We start from the raw sequence: 15,063 nt of genomic DNA on the forward strand, positions 1-15,063 counted from the left end.
ACAATGTCATTATACACTTGTCAAAACCCAAAGAATATACAACACAGAGTGAACCCTGATGTAAACTATGGACTTTAGTTAATGTATCCATCAATTATATCTCAATAAAGCTGAAAAGAAGAAAAAAATTTATCATTATTGGTTTATCAATTGTGATAAATGCACCACACTAACGCACAGTGTTAATAACAGGGGAAACTGGGTTTGGTAAGGGGGTATATAGGAAAACTCTTGTACTTACCACCCAATTTTTGTTTAAACCTAAAGCTGCTCAAAAAAATAAGGTTTAGAGGCCTCTGGCTGTCTCATTCAGTACAACATGCGACTCTTGATCTCGGGGTTGTGAGTTTGATCCCCATGTTGGGGGTAGAGTTTACTTAAAAAAATTGAAAAAGATAAAAAAATTTTTAAATAAAGTTTATATATATAAAACAGAATGAAGTGTTGATCCATACTACAACACGGATGAACCTTAAAAACATGCTAAGTGAAAGAAGTCATTTGGGGAAGGCTGTATATCATGATTCCTTTTACATGAAACATTCAGAATAGGCAGATTTATAGAGACAGAAAGTAGATTGGTGGCTGTCTAGGGATAGGGAGATGGGGACTTTGGGGTGACAGCAAAGTAGCACCGGGTTTCTTTTGGGGTAATAACAATATTCTAAAATTTACTGCAGTGATGATTGCACAACTCTGTGAATACACTAAAAACTGTTGAATTGCACAGTCTAAATGGGTGAATTATATCTCAATAAAGCTGTTAAAAAAATAAAAACATGGCCACACACACACACATTTGTATAGGCTTAGACTATCCACACAAAAAGGACATACAAAAAAGTGCTACCAGTGGATCCCCAGTAGAAGACAGCAGAATGAAAGTGAGAGGTGAGAAAGAGACCTATTTTTCACTGAGTATCTTGTATCATTTCAAGGTTTTATGCTGTGCATGCCTAACATACTCCAAAGTTTCCCTCAAACACTACTGCTTCCAACAAGCCTACCCTGCTTTTCCCAACTTCTCTCAATGATCTCTCTTTCTGCTATCTCCCAAAATAAGACACAGAAGAAATCAAATCTAAAACCTGGCCAAACAATTCTAAAGAAAGGAAGAAAAGTAACAAAAGGAATGCCAAAACCCACCCAGAAAGGAATTCCATAAGTATCTCCACTCAATAGGATATTTCGCTCCATTTAAATAATGTTTATGAACAATTTTAATGGGAAATGTTTATGTGAAAATGGCAGTATATAACTGAATGTACAACATGATCTCAAATAGGTTTTTGAGGACTAGAAGAAAGCCTAAGTACACTGAAATGCTAACATTGATTGTGTTTGGGCGGTAGGATGTTTTTTCCTCCAAATTTTTTGTCAATGAACATGTATTACTTTTGGAGGGAGGGGCATTTATTTTGTTGTTTGGGGACTTCTGGGTAGTGGGTGAGGTTACTCATGGCCTTGGATCAGGCACATTATCATCATTGGCTCCTTCCTGTCTCCTCTTGATTCCTTTCTTTGTTCACTTTATTTATTCTCCAGAATTCCCACACCCCACACTCACTCTCATCCCCCCTTAAAGCAACATTTAAGTGTATTCAGTGAGTTCTACTTTTAGCATCAGAAAATTTTCTCTTTAATATATATGAAATATAAACATGTTTTAATATATAAATAATATATAGATATATATTATCGATATTCTCTCTCTATAAAGAGAATATGCTTATTTATATCTAATATGTATTCTTTATATGTAATTATATATTACATTAATTATGTAACATAACATAATATAGAGAGAATATAATATTTATGTGCTATATTTATATATTTGTTATTACTTTTTAACAGAAAGTGCCCAGTTTGGGCCTTGAATTCTAGTTCTGGGCCTTCCAGAGCCAAACTCCACCCTTCCTTCTTGAAGTATAGTCCCCGCCAGTCCCTCCTGTCCTCCAGGCCACTCTCAACCCTGCCACTCTTGTCCCAGCCCCTTGCAAAGCCGTGATCTAATTTGCTTTGGAGCCTTGCTCGTCCCCTTTCATTGTGGAGCCTGATACACCCACGCAAGTCCTGCCCTTGCTGCTTATTAGGTGGCTAAACTTATGTAAGTCACTTCCTCTCTAGAAGTCTCAGGTTTTCAGAGGTGAATCATGATATTAATAATTTCCACATAAAGGAGCTACTTCAAGTGTTAAGAGGTTATGTACAGAGAGACCCGAGCAGGTAACAAGCTCAAGAAATGTTCAAGCTCCATTTTCCACCCCAGGCCCCCACTGCTCTTGATGTCCCCACAGTAGATGTTCAGGATATGATTTCTTCTTTCTTTTCTGCCTTGACAATTGTTTCTCTAAGACCCTGGTTGGAGGCACAACTCCACCATCATCTACTACAAACCTGTTTTCCAAAGTGAATCGTGGGAGAGACGGTGAATCATGGGAGAGACGGGGACAAGGGGAAAAGTGACTTGGAGTTGAACAGAGCTGGAGTCCCAGCACGACCATATTTACCTGTGTGGCTTTGACAAGTCACCTAAGACAACCTGTGCCTCAGTTCCTTTACCTATAAGGAAGAAGGAAAATAATAGCACCTACCTCAGTGGCCACCTTCACTTTCTATCTCGCTTGGCACCCCTTCTCTTCCAACATGCTCACCTTCAGGCTCAGAATTTGGCTGGTTTGGCCTCACCCTGCAACTTCTGACCCACTCCATGCCCCCTCCCAGAGAAACCATGCCCTGGAGCCCAGAGGAACCTGCCAGGAACTAGTGACATCTCACAGGCCCTTTGAGGCAAGAGTGTGTGACCACAGGGCTGAACCCAAATTCCATTCCTCATCCAACCATTCATGCACCTGAATGCATGCAATAAATATTCACTGACCCTTCCTGGGGGGTTCAGGTGCCGGGCTTTGCTGGAGACAGAGTTCCTGCCTTCAAGGAACTTTTGAGCTGCTAGGAGAGAGAACACATGGGGGCAGACGGGGTGGAGGTGGGGAAGTTCTGGGGGCCGTGGGAGCCCAAAGGAGGTGATCCAATATCACTCGGGAATCAAGGTAGGCTGCTTGGAAGAAGTGACACTTGGAGTTCATCAGGTTTGGGAATTCAGTGTAAAGGCCTTCCACGGAAAGACACCTAGACAAGAGAGAGCCCGGTACGTTGTAGCAACCACTTGTCGTTAGTTCAGTGGTCAGAGCACAGCGTGTGAGGCTAAGTGTGGCAAGAGATGAGGCTGGAGAGATTTGGCGGAGGTCGGAACTCTGGATGGCCTTAATTGCCAAACAAGGAGCTAGAACTTTAATGCTACTTGGGCGGGGGGATGTGAAGGAAGAAAGCGATGTGCTAGTTTCTGCATCACTGCTCTCTCACTGCTGGTATGCAAAATAGTAGGTTGAAGATGGCCAGTCTGGAAGCAGGGAGACAGGGAATAGATTTGGGGTCGCTCATATGAGGGATGTTGAGGCTGAAGCAAGGCAGTGGCAGAGGATGAGAAAAGGTGGGATTTGAGAGACAGAAAGGATAACTGGACTTGGTGAGCTGGACTTGATGAGGGATTGGCTCTGATGAGAGAAGGGGGGGTTGGGATGCACATAGGCAGAGGACACAGGGGAAATGTATTGTGCAAGTGCCAAGGGGATGATTAAGGCAAAGATAAAGGCGGGAGAAACTCTGAGGGCTGAGAGATCAGTGTGGGCTAGAAGGGGCAGAAACACCTTTTTGGACAAGGAGGGATTCTGACTAAGACTCACCTTGTGACCTTGGGCCAGTCATTTTTTCTTCCTCTGGTTCTTTAGATTTCTACCTGCTGGCTGGCTCAGTCAGTAGAGCATGTGACTCTTAATTTCAGGGTGGTGAGTTTGAGCCCCATGTTGGGCCTGGAGCCTACTTAAAAAAAGAACGAAAGAAAGAAATATGGCTAGATGTCCACCTGCTAACTTAGGAGGCAGAGAATGATAACTGTGAGGAATGAATCACATAAAAGAATGTTTAGGAAGTGCCTAGCCCTGTGGGTGATTTGGACGGGGAGGTGTGTGGCAGGTGGGTTTGGTCCAGGGAGGGGTGAGGCTGGGCTGCCATTTGTGCAACAGCATTACCATCAGCAGAGGGAAACACATACCTGCAGAAGAAGAAAGTGTGCAGGAAGGGGGATGTGATCTGAGTACATGCGTGTTGGATTGGAGAGGGTCAAAGGCCGAGGCAGTTAAGTGAATCTTACCCTGGGAGGCTGTATCTTGGCAGTCAGCCGTGAAGAGTCTCTCTGAATCATGAACCCGAGACAGCCACTTCCTCAGGAAGTACCCAGGCCTGGGAGGCCTGAGGCCTCTGGGTTCTGATCTCAAGTCAGTGCCCGAGTTGCTGTGTGACCCTGAGTCAGTTCTAACCCACTCTGGGTCCCAGGTTTCCCGTATGAACAACATTGAAAGCATGTGTGTGTTGGTGGGAAGGTGGATGAAATGTTTCCAAAGGTCTTCTCCAGGTGTGTTATGCTTTAGTTCTATGACCCTGAGTCCTTTTTAAAAAAAGTCGAATCCTGTTTCCATCCCTGACTTACTGTGTGGCATTGAGCCAGCTGCTGGACCTCTCTGGGCCTATTTTCACATCTGGAATATCAGGAGATTGAGCAGGAGACTCTCCAATGTCCAATGATTGTCCCTGGAGGACGCTCACCCTCATCTTCAGCAGAATGCTTCAGACAAATCAGAGGAAAGTGAGGCGCTGGTCACAGACGACCCCCCCTTCCAAATCTTCCGTCTTCTCCCACTGCCCTCCCCTCCCTACTGTCAGGAGCTTGCAGCACTGGCTCTCTTGCCAAACTTGTTGCCATGACAACGGGTTACAAATAACTCAGATGCAGACAAAGATTTTAACCCAAGAGCTGCTGGTCCAAGGGCTTCTAGCTCCCTCCCCACACCAGACTGAGGGAACAATCTGACATATTCTTTGGGCTCAAGTGACTTTCCTGATTACAAGCCTGCTAGGGCTCAGTGTCACAAGACTAAGTCCCAGTGTCTGAGGCTCTCCTAAAACCTGATTCAAATCTTCCCAATCACATTTCCCACTTGCTCCCATTCAAGAGTGATCACTCCTATTTTGAACACCTACTGTCTGCCAAGGCCTGTGTTGGATGCTTTACACACAGTAGCTAAGAAATCTTCCCAGAACTCTATCAGATAGGCATTATTATTCCCATTTTGTAGAGGAGCAAATCGAGGCCCATGGATGTGACTTGAGTAAGGAGGTCAGAGAAGTCAGAATTCAAACTCAAATGCATCAGATTCCCAAACCCAGGCTTTTTCCATTGCCAGTGGTTCACAAATGTTGGTCTACACACTTGGGGCATATCCAGATAATCTAGGGCAGCTAAAAATTCAGATTCTAACTTCCCTTCAAGAAGGTGGAACACATCTGTCTCCTCTAATTCCTGAGACCCTATAAAATAAGAGTAAAGGAATCGTGTACAAACGCCCATCTCCAAAAAAAGCTGGACGAGGTCCCGTTGATGGGGGTGAGATTTCACCAACTTTCTGGCAAGCAGAAAGAGGCTGGAGCGATGGTAACTGAGAAAGCAGGACAGGGAAGGGTAGAGGCACAGTCCCCATGGGGGAGGGGGACCCGCGAAGGAGAGCCCTGGTCTACCCTGCAAAATCCTGGCGAGGCTCTGGCACAGAAGAGCTATCCTGATGGTAGGCATGACACGTAGAGCCCCCGACAGGGGGAGAATTCAGAGTATGTTGGAACAGTTGACTCCCCCACCCTCCCTCTGCCCTTCCCCATGTGTGTCGGCAGAAATCAGAAGAGCCAAGCATCTGCACTTAAGCAATATACAGAGGGTTTCTTAAAGAAATCAAACAGTTCCAGAGCAAAGCCTCCACTTTCCAGACTTAGGAGTCCTCCAGCAGAATATGTGGGTCCCCACCCACTCACCTTAAAGGAAAGTCTAGTAGTGGACTTGACCAACCTCTGCGTCTTACACAGGCTCCCAACCAATCAACTTTCTATTGGTTTCTTCTTAAATCAATGGGCTGGCAAGTTTGAACATCTGTGAAAAACTATGCTAATAGCGTTATGAACAAACTGATGAAGTGTGCCCATCTCAAGTGAAAAAAAAAATACCAAGCAATTATTAAGGTTAGGAACACACAAAAAAAGGCAAAATAAATCCAGGTCATTATAGTTACATTTCTTGGCTCTGTGGCAACAACTGATTTACTAGAAATTGGGATATAAACATACTGGATGAGTAAAGGGAGGGGATATAGGGATGTGTGTGTGGAGGGGGATAAAATGCTCTTCTACTATAAGGAGATGTCAAGAGATAATGTCTCAAATTGCTAAGTTAAGAAATAGTAGACATATAATATTGTATGTCAACTATACTTCAATAAAAAAAAGAAATAGTATAAACATATTATATAGAAACATGGTGGTCCTTCAGTTAAAAATCCTTTCAGCTACAAGCAACACAAAACCAACATGACAGTGCCTTGAACACATATGGCTTTATTTATTCCTTCATTTATTTATTTTTAAGGAAGTTAATTTATTATTAACAACAGCGTGGCATGGGTTCAACTGCTCAATGATGCCATCAGGGAACCAGGCTCTAACTTTTTCTTCCTTCATGTGTTGCGTCTTCACCCTCATGTTCATCCCCTCACTGTCACAAGATTGCTGTCACAGCTCCAGGCAGCACAACTCTAATCAAGGCAGAGAGAAGAAGGAAAGGGACAGTGTCAGCTCTGCGTGTCTCGGAAGGCAAAAGCCTTTCCAGAAGCGCCTCCCCCCCCCCCCCCCCCCCGCAGCAAACCTCTCAGGGCTGTAACTGGGACATATAACCTTCTCTAGCTGCAAGGAAGCTTAAGAAAGTATCTGGCTCTTCATCCTCTGACTGGGAGATGACAAAGGGGAAGGGGGCTGGGAGTGGTAAATGCCAGAAGAAACAGCCAAAGACTGGTAAAATCGTTTCATGTAGTTGCCTCTGGGAAGCAGGGGCTTGCAGTGGGAGGAGACAGCGTATTGCTGGGTTTTCTTGTGAGCTGTTCAGCAATTCTGTATTGTTTTAAGCATATGCAAGTGTTACTTTGATGAAAAAATAAAATTTAGAAATAAAGTGTTATGGTTTCTCTGAAAGAAACATATTAAAAACAAACAAAAGCTGGTAGCAGTATTCTGTCTCCAGAGGAAAGGACATCAATTCACCTTGGAAGCAAATTTAGCAGAATAAGTCTGTTACTTAGACTAAGGTATCTCGGGTATCCACCCCCTGATCTTAGAGAGAATTGTGCTATCACCATTAACCATAACGTGACTGGTGGAAACCAGTACAACACCGTGTAGCACTTGCATGGGGTGGCTGTGGTTAGACAGTCCTGGCGCAATTTCCTGTCTGCCATTTATTAGCTCTGTGACCCTGACTGAGTGACACCTGGAAGCCTCACTTTCCTTCTTCACGAAATGAAGGTAATTCAAGTGCCAGGTACAGAGTAAGCATTCAGCAAATGTCATCCACTCTGATTCAAATGTTAAATGTTCTGAGCAGTGACATAATTTGGGTGTCCTTTAACAGCATTCTGCTTCCACTCAGTTTGTTTTTTATCCCAAACATGGGTTTGGACCGGACCGTCCCTGAAAATTATTTGTTCCTGAGAGATACGTGTGCATATCTTTGCCCAGATCTTTGCTCACAGGAGACAACTCAGTTTGGACCACATCAAGAGAGATGCCGGCTTGGATTGCTATTGGCTTCTGTTGAAGAAAAGGTTGCAAAAAAGGAACTAGACAGGATTGTCATTTTCACCATATATATTATTTGATGTTAAAAACAATCCACTCTGTGAGATGTGCTGCTGACTATTCTGATTGCCTCTTGTAGGCCTGGGAGTGGGGAACAGAACAATGACCTCCTCTCTCTGATGACAAGGTGAGAGCTGGAGATCTGAGCACATGGCCAAAAACCATCCAGTTGTTGGATGATCATCTTGCCCACACATGGTATCAGTGCTGGGGGCTAAGAAGATGGACAGCCAGGATGCAGCCCCGTTCAGAGGGGCATGGGCGCCATTCTCTTGGAGAGGTAACATTTGATATCCATTTACAATTTTCCTCCCTGACTCGGTAATTATCATGTAATCCCAAAGACTCCAGTAAAGCTCTATTAAGCACACACACACAGAAGATACTGCATCCATTAAAGAAAAGGATGCTATGAAAAAGGCATCTTTGGAGAATAAGAAAGCTTAGAAATTTAAAATGACTGCCAAAATAAAAAAAAAAAGTACAACAGAAGATACATTCAAGAAAATGTCCCAGACCGCAGAATAAAAAAACAAAGACATGAAAAATATGAGAGAAAATAAAAAGACAAAGACAATCATCCAGGAGATCCAACACCCAACTACTAAGAGGTCCAGAATGAGAGAACAGAGAAAATAAAGGACAGAAAATTAACGAAGAAAGAAAACAGTGTGATTTCTCAGAGGAGAGGAATGAGTCTTCAGATTGGTAGAGCCCAACCACCAGGTGCCCAGCAAAACAGATGGGGGAAAAAAAAACACACTCCTATGCTCATCATTGTGATATTTCAAAAACACGATGGAAGAAAACAGTATGCTTCCAGAGGTGAGGAAAACGTCACCAAGAAAGGAATGAGAATATTAGCACACAACTTCTAATCAGCAGCACTACACGCTAAATGCAGTACCTTCAAAATGCAGAAGAAAAAATATTTTGAACATAGACTTCTAAAGCCCAACTATCATCCACATATGAAGATAAAATAATGCTACATTTTCAGACATGCAAAGACCCCAAATTTTACCTTTCTCAAGAAGTTACTTGAGGATGTTCTCCAACCAAATGCATGACGTCTCAGTCAGGATTCTTGGATGCCAGTAACAGATACTGACTCTAGTTAACTTAAGGAGAAAAGGGACTTATTACTAGGTTATCATGTAGTTCACAGAAGCCTGGAGACACGGAAGCCACAGCTAAGGCCACCCTGGGTGAACAGCCATGTTACAATGCTGCCACTGGTCCTGCTACCCCCACTGCTGCAACCCCTGGATGTCATCCTACCACCACACACCACTATGGATGAACTCTAGCCCTCCTGTCTAGTCCCAGTTATTTGTGGTCAACTTCGGCATTGTCTTACTCATGCTCTTCAATCCATGGCATGTTATTTTCCTCTGTTCATTCAAGGCCCCTCTTTTGCTTTATTTCATTGTATTATTATTTTTCCCTTTCAGTTCCCATCCCCACTCCCATTCTACAGCCCACCTCAGTGAGCTACTCGAGTGTATTTCATGTTTATACACTTCCAAGCCATCTTCCATATGTTTACTTAGATATATGCATACCCATGAAAACAGACAGGGTTGTGTGACTACATAAATGGTGTTCTGCTGTAAATCTCATGTTGTTTTTACCTTTTCACTCAGTGCTAGACTTTGGAGACCTATCTGTATGGCTATAGTAAATTTAGCTCATTTCTTTTTATTGTTTTATATTTCTCATCCTATAAATATACCAGTTTGCTTAACTGGTCCCTTGGTGATGGACACCTAAACTGCTCCCAATTCCTCACTAAACACAAACAACGCTAGAACAAACAACCTCAACTATATTTCCTTAAGGACCTGTGTGAGAATTTCCTAGGGATATATATTCAGGAGTGCAGTTTCTATGTTGTAGGATCTACACAGACTGAACCTCAGGAAGTACTGCCAAATTAATCTCTGGAATACCTGTATCAGTTCATGCTCCCACCCATAATTTTCCTCACATCTTCATCAGTATTTGATAATACCTGACTTTCTGCATGTTGTCATTCTTGTAGCAATTTGTTATTTTAATTTTCATCTTTCTAATTATTAGTGCATTTGAAAATGTCTTAATATATTCAAGTTTCCCCTTGTGTAAATTCAAGATTCTCCTGTCAGTTACTCTTTGTATCATTTGCCCATTTTCCTATTAGGTTTACTATCTTCTTTTTCTAGTTATTAATCTTTTGCCACTTTTGCACATTGCAAATATATTCTCCTAATCTATCATCCATATGTTAATTTTGTATATTCCTGTCTCCCTTGTACTGTTGACTCTAGATTCAAGGCCATGAACAGAGTATTCAACCCTTGTTGCCTGGTGGGTAGGGAAAGGAAGTTTCTGACCTCCTTCAGTTTCCACAGTAGGAAGTGGAGCCCTGCCTCCCACCAGGACTCACGGGAGTGGGGAATCTCCCAAACAGGATGAGGATTTAGATGCCCGGCAGCTGGTAGAGTTCACTTTTTTGGTTGCCGAACATCCACATACACCCTTCTTCCCAAAGTTACTCTACAAAAATGCTTCCACTTACCCTTAGTGCCTCATATAACCCAAAACACACTCATTCCCTCTCTAAAAGGAGACAGCAAAAAAGTGTAAGAATGCTTTCAGATGCAAGCAATATAAAACTCGACTCAAGCCGGCTTAAATAACAAACGTAATTTATTGGCTCACTTAACTGGGAGAAGTTCGTAGGCAGGGAAGACTTCAGGCATGGTATGATCAGGAATATGGTTCCATTTCTCTGTGGTTCTTTTGCTTTCTCCATTTGTCAGCTCCATCCTCAGGTAGGCCTTCTGCATGCTTCTTTGCTACATGCTTCTTTGGTCATATCCAAGGGAAGATAGGCCACCTCTTCCCTCAAAAATGGAACAAAAGTCCTAAACTTCAGTGTGACTGGATCATCCCTGAACCAATCATCACTGTGGCAAGGGGGCGTGACACTCAGATTGGTTTATACCAATAAAGGACTATACCTAGAGCTGGCAGTGGGGTCAACCCCACTCAAATTGTATAGTTGTCATACAATGGGGGAGGAGAGGAATGGATGCTGGAAAACAACCACAAAGTCCACTACAAAGGAGTAAACTAAGAAAGAGGAAGATATGGGGTCCAGGAAAGATTGGGTCCAGCCCAGAAGAGTAATGAAGGGACGTCCCAGGATGACAGTTGTGCTGCAGGCCTACAGAGCAATCAGTCCAAATTGGAGCAGGAAGACGGAGGGCTCCAGGAGGAAGGTATCTGGGAAAAAAGGGGATTCAAATGATTTTATACTTTCCTTGAGAATTTGGAACAACTTAAGAAGGAGATAAAGTCAGACAATGCAAGGAAAAAAGAAAGGCAATTAGAAACTCCAGGGAAAAAAATGCATAAGAAAAGAAATGTAATCCTAGTACACTAATTGGAGCTTCAGGGAACAACATTTACATAATTATAATAACATAAACACTTTATTGACTTTAAACTTTTAGAATGATCTGTCGGCTAAGTATGGATGACTTAATTATGGTTACAGACCAGAATGTAAATGTTATTAATCTTATTAATATAAAAGTATAAATGACAGAAGTTGAGAGGCTGAAAGGAGTATAAGTCTATTATTTAAAGGTACAAAGGTAAGGAATAGAGAATATATAATTAATAATAGAGCTATATTGGGTGCACAGGAGGAGGGTCATTGGGTGATTTAAATAGCAGGAAGTCAACAGACAATGTCTAAAAGTGATAAATAAGTTGATAAACAGAAAAATCTGCATATTATTTAGAGATATTAAGATAATTACCAGAAAAATTAAAAACAAACCGTTATCGACCAGATTTCCAGGTCAAGATGGCAGACTTACCATGTGTTTATCTCCACTCCCACCTGAGACCTTGTTAAAATGATAGTAAAGGAATTTAAAAAAAGGTATAAAAACACAATGATGAAGAGAATGAGAGCAGGTCCATCAGCAAAAGAGAGATTTCAACACATTTTTGGAAGATAGAAAGTAATGGAGGAATGGTAACTGATGGAGCATGGTGGAGGAAGCCATAGCCTGGAGTATGCATGGAGATGATGCCATCGAGGAAGGAGTTGATCTTTCTTTGCAGAAGCCTGGAGTGTCTTGGGTCTTAACAATGCCAGGTATGATATAAAGTGGGAGTGAGATGTTGGGCTGAAAACAGGGAGATTAATTGGAAGGCTGTATATCTAACCATTAACCCACCCCTTGTGTACAGTTCACAGCAGCCAAGTGTCTACCCATTAGGCAAAACCCGGAGGGTTCTTAACTAAGGAAACCGAACAACCTCAGAGAAAAGATCTTTGTATTCTGGCATTTGGGGACTCTGCAGCATAGCAGTCATGTTCTCCTCCAATCATCTTAAAGGGAAGCCACCAGTCAACTAGCACTGTCCCCCATACACAGAGCTTCCAATCAAGTATTTGTTGCTACATTCCTAAATATGAGTATATGACCATGGATTACCAGGCATTTGAGAAATGACCGCAAATTAAGAGAGACCAAAATAAGCAAACAGGGTAAAACGAACCTCAAAGGAAACAGATATTTTTTAAAAAAAGAAAAAATATATAAAAAATACCTCTATTGTACCCAGAGAGTCAAGCTACTAGTGCATCCATTAAACAAGAACAGGATGCTGTAAGAAAGGAAAAGGAACATGAATGGGTATTTGGAAAATTTTTAAATTTATTGTCAAAATGAAAAGAAGTAGAGATAGAAGAGTTGAAAAATAAAAGTTCAATCTTCTCCCAAAAGGAAGAGCAGGAGAGAACTAGGAAGCGAGGGAGGGAAAACGAGATTGAGGGAGAGAACAAATAAAAACTACAAAAGATCAATTCAGAAGGAGTTCCCAGAGAGAACAAAGAAATCGGAAGGGAGGAATGTATTAAACAAATAAGAGAATTCCCCAGAGTTAAAGAACTTCAGAATGAAGGAACCTAACCAGTGACCAACATAATGAATGACAAATCCCCAAACCTAAACACATAATTATAAAATTTCAGAACACCAAGAATATAATTTTTTAAAAAATAACTATTTAAAGTGGGGGCGGGTGGGTGGGTGGAGAGTACTTTTCCCTATTTCTCTCCCCAACTACAGCTAAAATCCTGGGGCATTGTATATAAACCTAAGAAGACTCTGAGAAGTGAAGAGAAGGCAAACATGCTAGAGACCTTGGCGCAGAGAAGTGACACAGGGGTGAGTTCCCTCGGTTTGCTTTTTGACTTGCACACCCCAGACTTGGTGCTAGAGAAAGTGTCAATTAGATAACTCCACTCCTGCCCAACACTACAGAAAACACTGTGGTCCCACCAGCAAATGCCAGGTGGGGAGCTTAGACTTCTACCCTCGCTGGCTCTCAAAAGTCACTCCTCTCCCCTCCTGCTGGGGTGGTATCAGAGAAGGTTGAGCAGGGAGCAGCAACTCCCATCTCCCCACCGAAGAATAATGAGGAAACCCTCCTTCTGGATTGTCGACAGAGACTGAGTGGGGAATCCTAGACTTCCATGCCCGCCTGGCAGTAATGAGGCAGTGTCCCCTCTTTCACTGCTGGAACAGTGTCTGAGGAAGCAAGCTGAAACAGAATGCCCAGGTTTCAACAGAAAATTACTCATCATACCAAGAACATCTCAACTTGAAATGAGAAAAGACACTCATTAGACTCCAACACTGATATGTTAAAAATTATCTGACAAAGGTTTTTAAGGAGCCATCACAAAAATGCCTCAACGTACAATTAACAACATGCTTAAAGCAAATTAAAAAATAAAACTGTCAGCAAAGAAACAGAAGATAAAAAGAAGAATCAAATGGAAATTTTAGAAGTGAAAAACACAATAACCAAAACAAAAACCTCAATGGATTGGGCTAACATCAACTTGCAGACAGAACAATAGAAATTACCCAATCTGAAAGACAAAGAGAAAACAGACCGGAAAAAATAGTGAACAGAACCTTAGGGATCTGTGAAACTGTAACAAAAGATCTAATATTTGTGTCATTGAGATCCTGGAAGGAGGGGGAAAAAACAAAGATGTATGGAAAGTTACCTATAAAGCCATGAGACTCAGACTGTTTGTTATCAGACTGTTTCTCATCAAAATTTGACACTAGAAGAAAGTGGAGCAATGCCTTCAAAGTTCTGTGGGGAAATGATGTTGAACCTCAAACTTTATAGCCAAATATAAAGATGGAATAAATTTATTTTCAGACATGCAAAGACTCGGGAAGTCTAACTCCTACAAACTTTTCTGAGAAAGTTACTTGAGGATGTGCTCCATCAAAACAATGACAAAAAAATAAACAAACAAAACAAAAACTCTGGGAGCCAGCAAATAGTGGATCTAAGCAAGGAAAGCAGTGAAGGAAGGTCCTGAAATGACAGCCCATGCATCAGGGCTAGAGAGCAACTAGTTCAGATTTGAGAAAGAGTATAAGGGGGCTCCAGGAAGAAGGTATCCTGGAGGGGGAAAAAAAAAAGTAGGCTTGATGGAATATTTAATGTAATAGAGATTTTTGAGAAGAAAAAAATTGGAACATATTATAAAGTAAAACAGCGAAAGATAAAAAGAGAATTAGAAACTTGAGGGAAAAAATGAAAAACTACAAGGAAAAATTATAAAAAGTACATTAAATGGCTTCTTCAGTGAACAATATTTAGTCATATTAATTGCTTACCACTTTTCAACTTTTCAAATCAAACTATCAAACTACAGACAACACGCATACCATGATTACAGAATTCAATGTTATCAACTTTGACAATATATAAGACCAGATGACAGAAGCTGGGGAGGTTGACAGTGGAGAAGGGGGCAAAAAAGAAAAGACATTCTCATCTAACAAAAGTTCTGGTCAAGAAATATTGCCTCTAAGTCATGGAAAATGAAATAAAGGTGTTATTTAAATTCAGAGAAGTAGTACAGAAACTAAATTATATGAGAAGTGGGGAAGACAAGAGTCGAACTTGGTGTGATCTAAATCATTCGTCATAGCAGGACACCAATGGATTAATGTCTGAAATTGATAAAAGACAAATGCTCACATAACACAATATTTAGATATGGAGGTCACAATCAGAAGAAATAACTGAAAGTGGTTGCTAATAATGAAAAGTGGTAGGGTGGGAGTGGGGCTGTAGAACTCACTTTTCATGTCCTTTTGTAACTGATTTAAGTTTATTGATTTGTCTTCTAAATAATGTGCCTACATTACTTCTATTTTAAAATGAACA

General features: G+C 41.6%; 1 protein-coding gene across 2 annotated transcripts in view; it reads right to left on the bottom strand.

Moving 5' to 3' along the window:
* Positions 1-6,489: 6,489 nt before the first annotated feature.
* SMC1A (structural maintenance of chromosomes 1A) overlaps positions 6,490-15,063 on the bottom strand; it is a 48,586-nt gene continuing 40,012 nt past the window's right edge. The window contains exons 25-27 of one of the 2 annotated variants that reach the window (XR_012377049.1): positions 10,498-11,064; positions 8,819-8,915; positions 6,490-6,698 (exon numbers count right to left, since the gene is read on the bottom strand). The gene's annotated coding sequence lies outside the window, so the exon portion shown is untranslated. Of the gene's footprint in view, positions 6,699-8,818; positions 11,065-15,063 lie in introns of both variants that reach the window. The other variant, XR_012377048.1, reaches the window with a different exon arrangement.

Source organism: Callorhinus ursinus, unplaced genomic scaffold, assembly GCF_003265705.2.
Source record: "Callorhinus ursinus isolate GAN/ISIS: 27379988/994484 unplaced genomic scaffold, GSC_fseal_2.0 scaffold103, whole genome shotgun sequence".
NCBI classification, from domain to species: domain Eukaryota; kingdom Metazoa; phylum Chordata; class Mammalia; order Carnivora; family Otariidae; genus Callorhinus; species Callorhinus ursinus.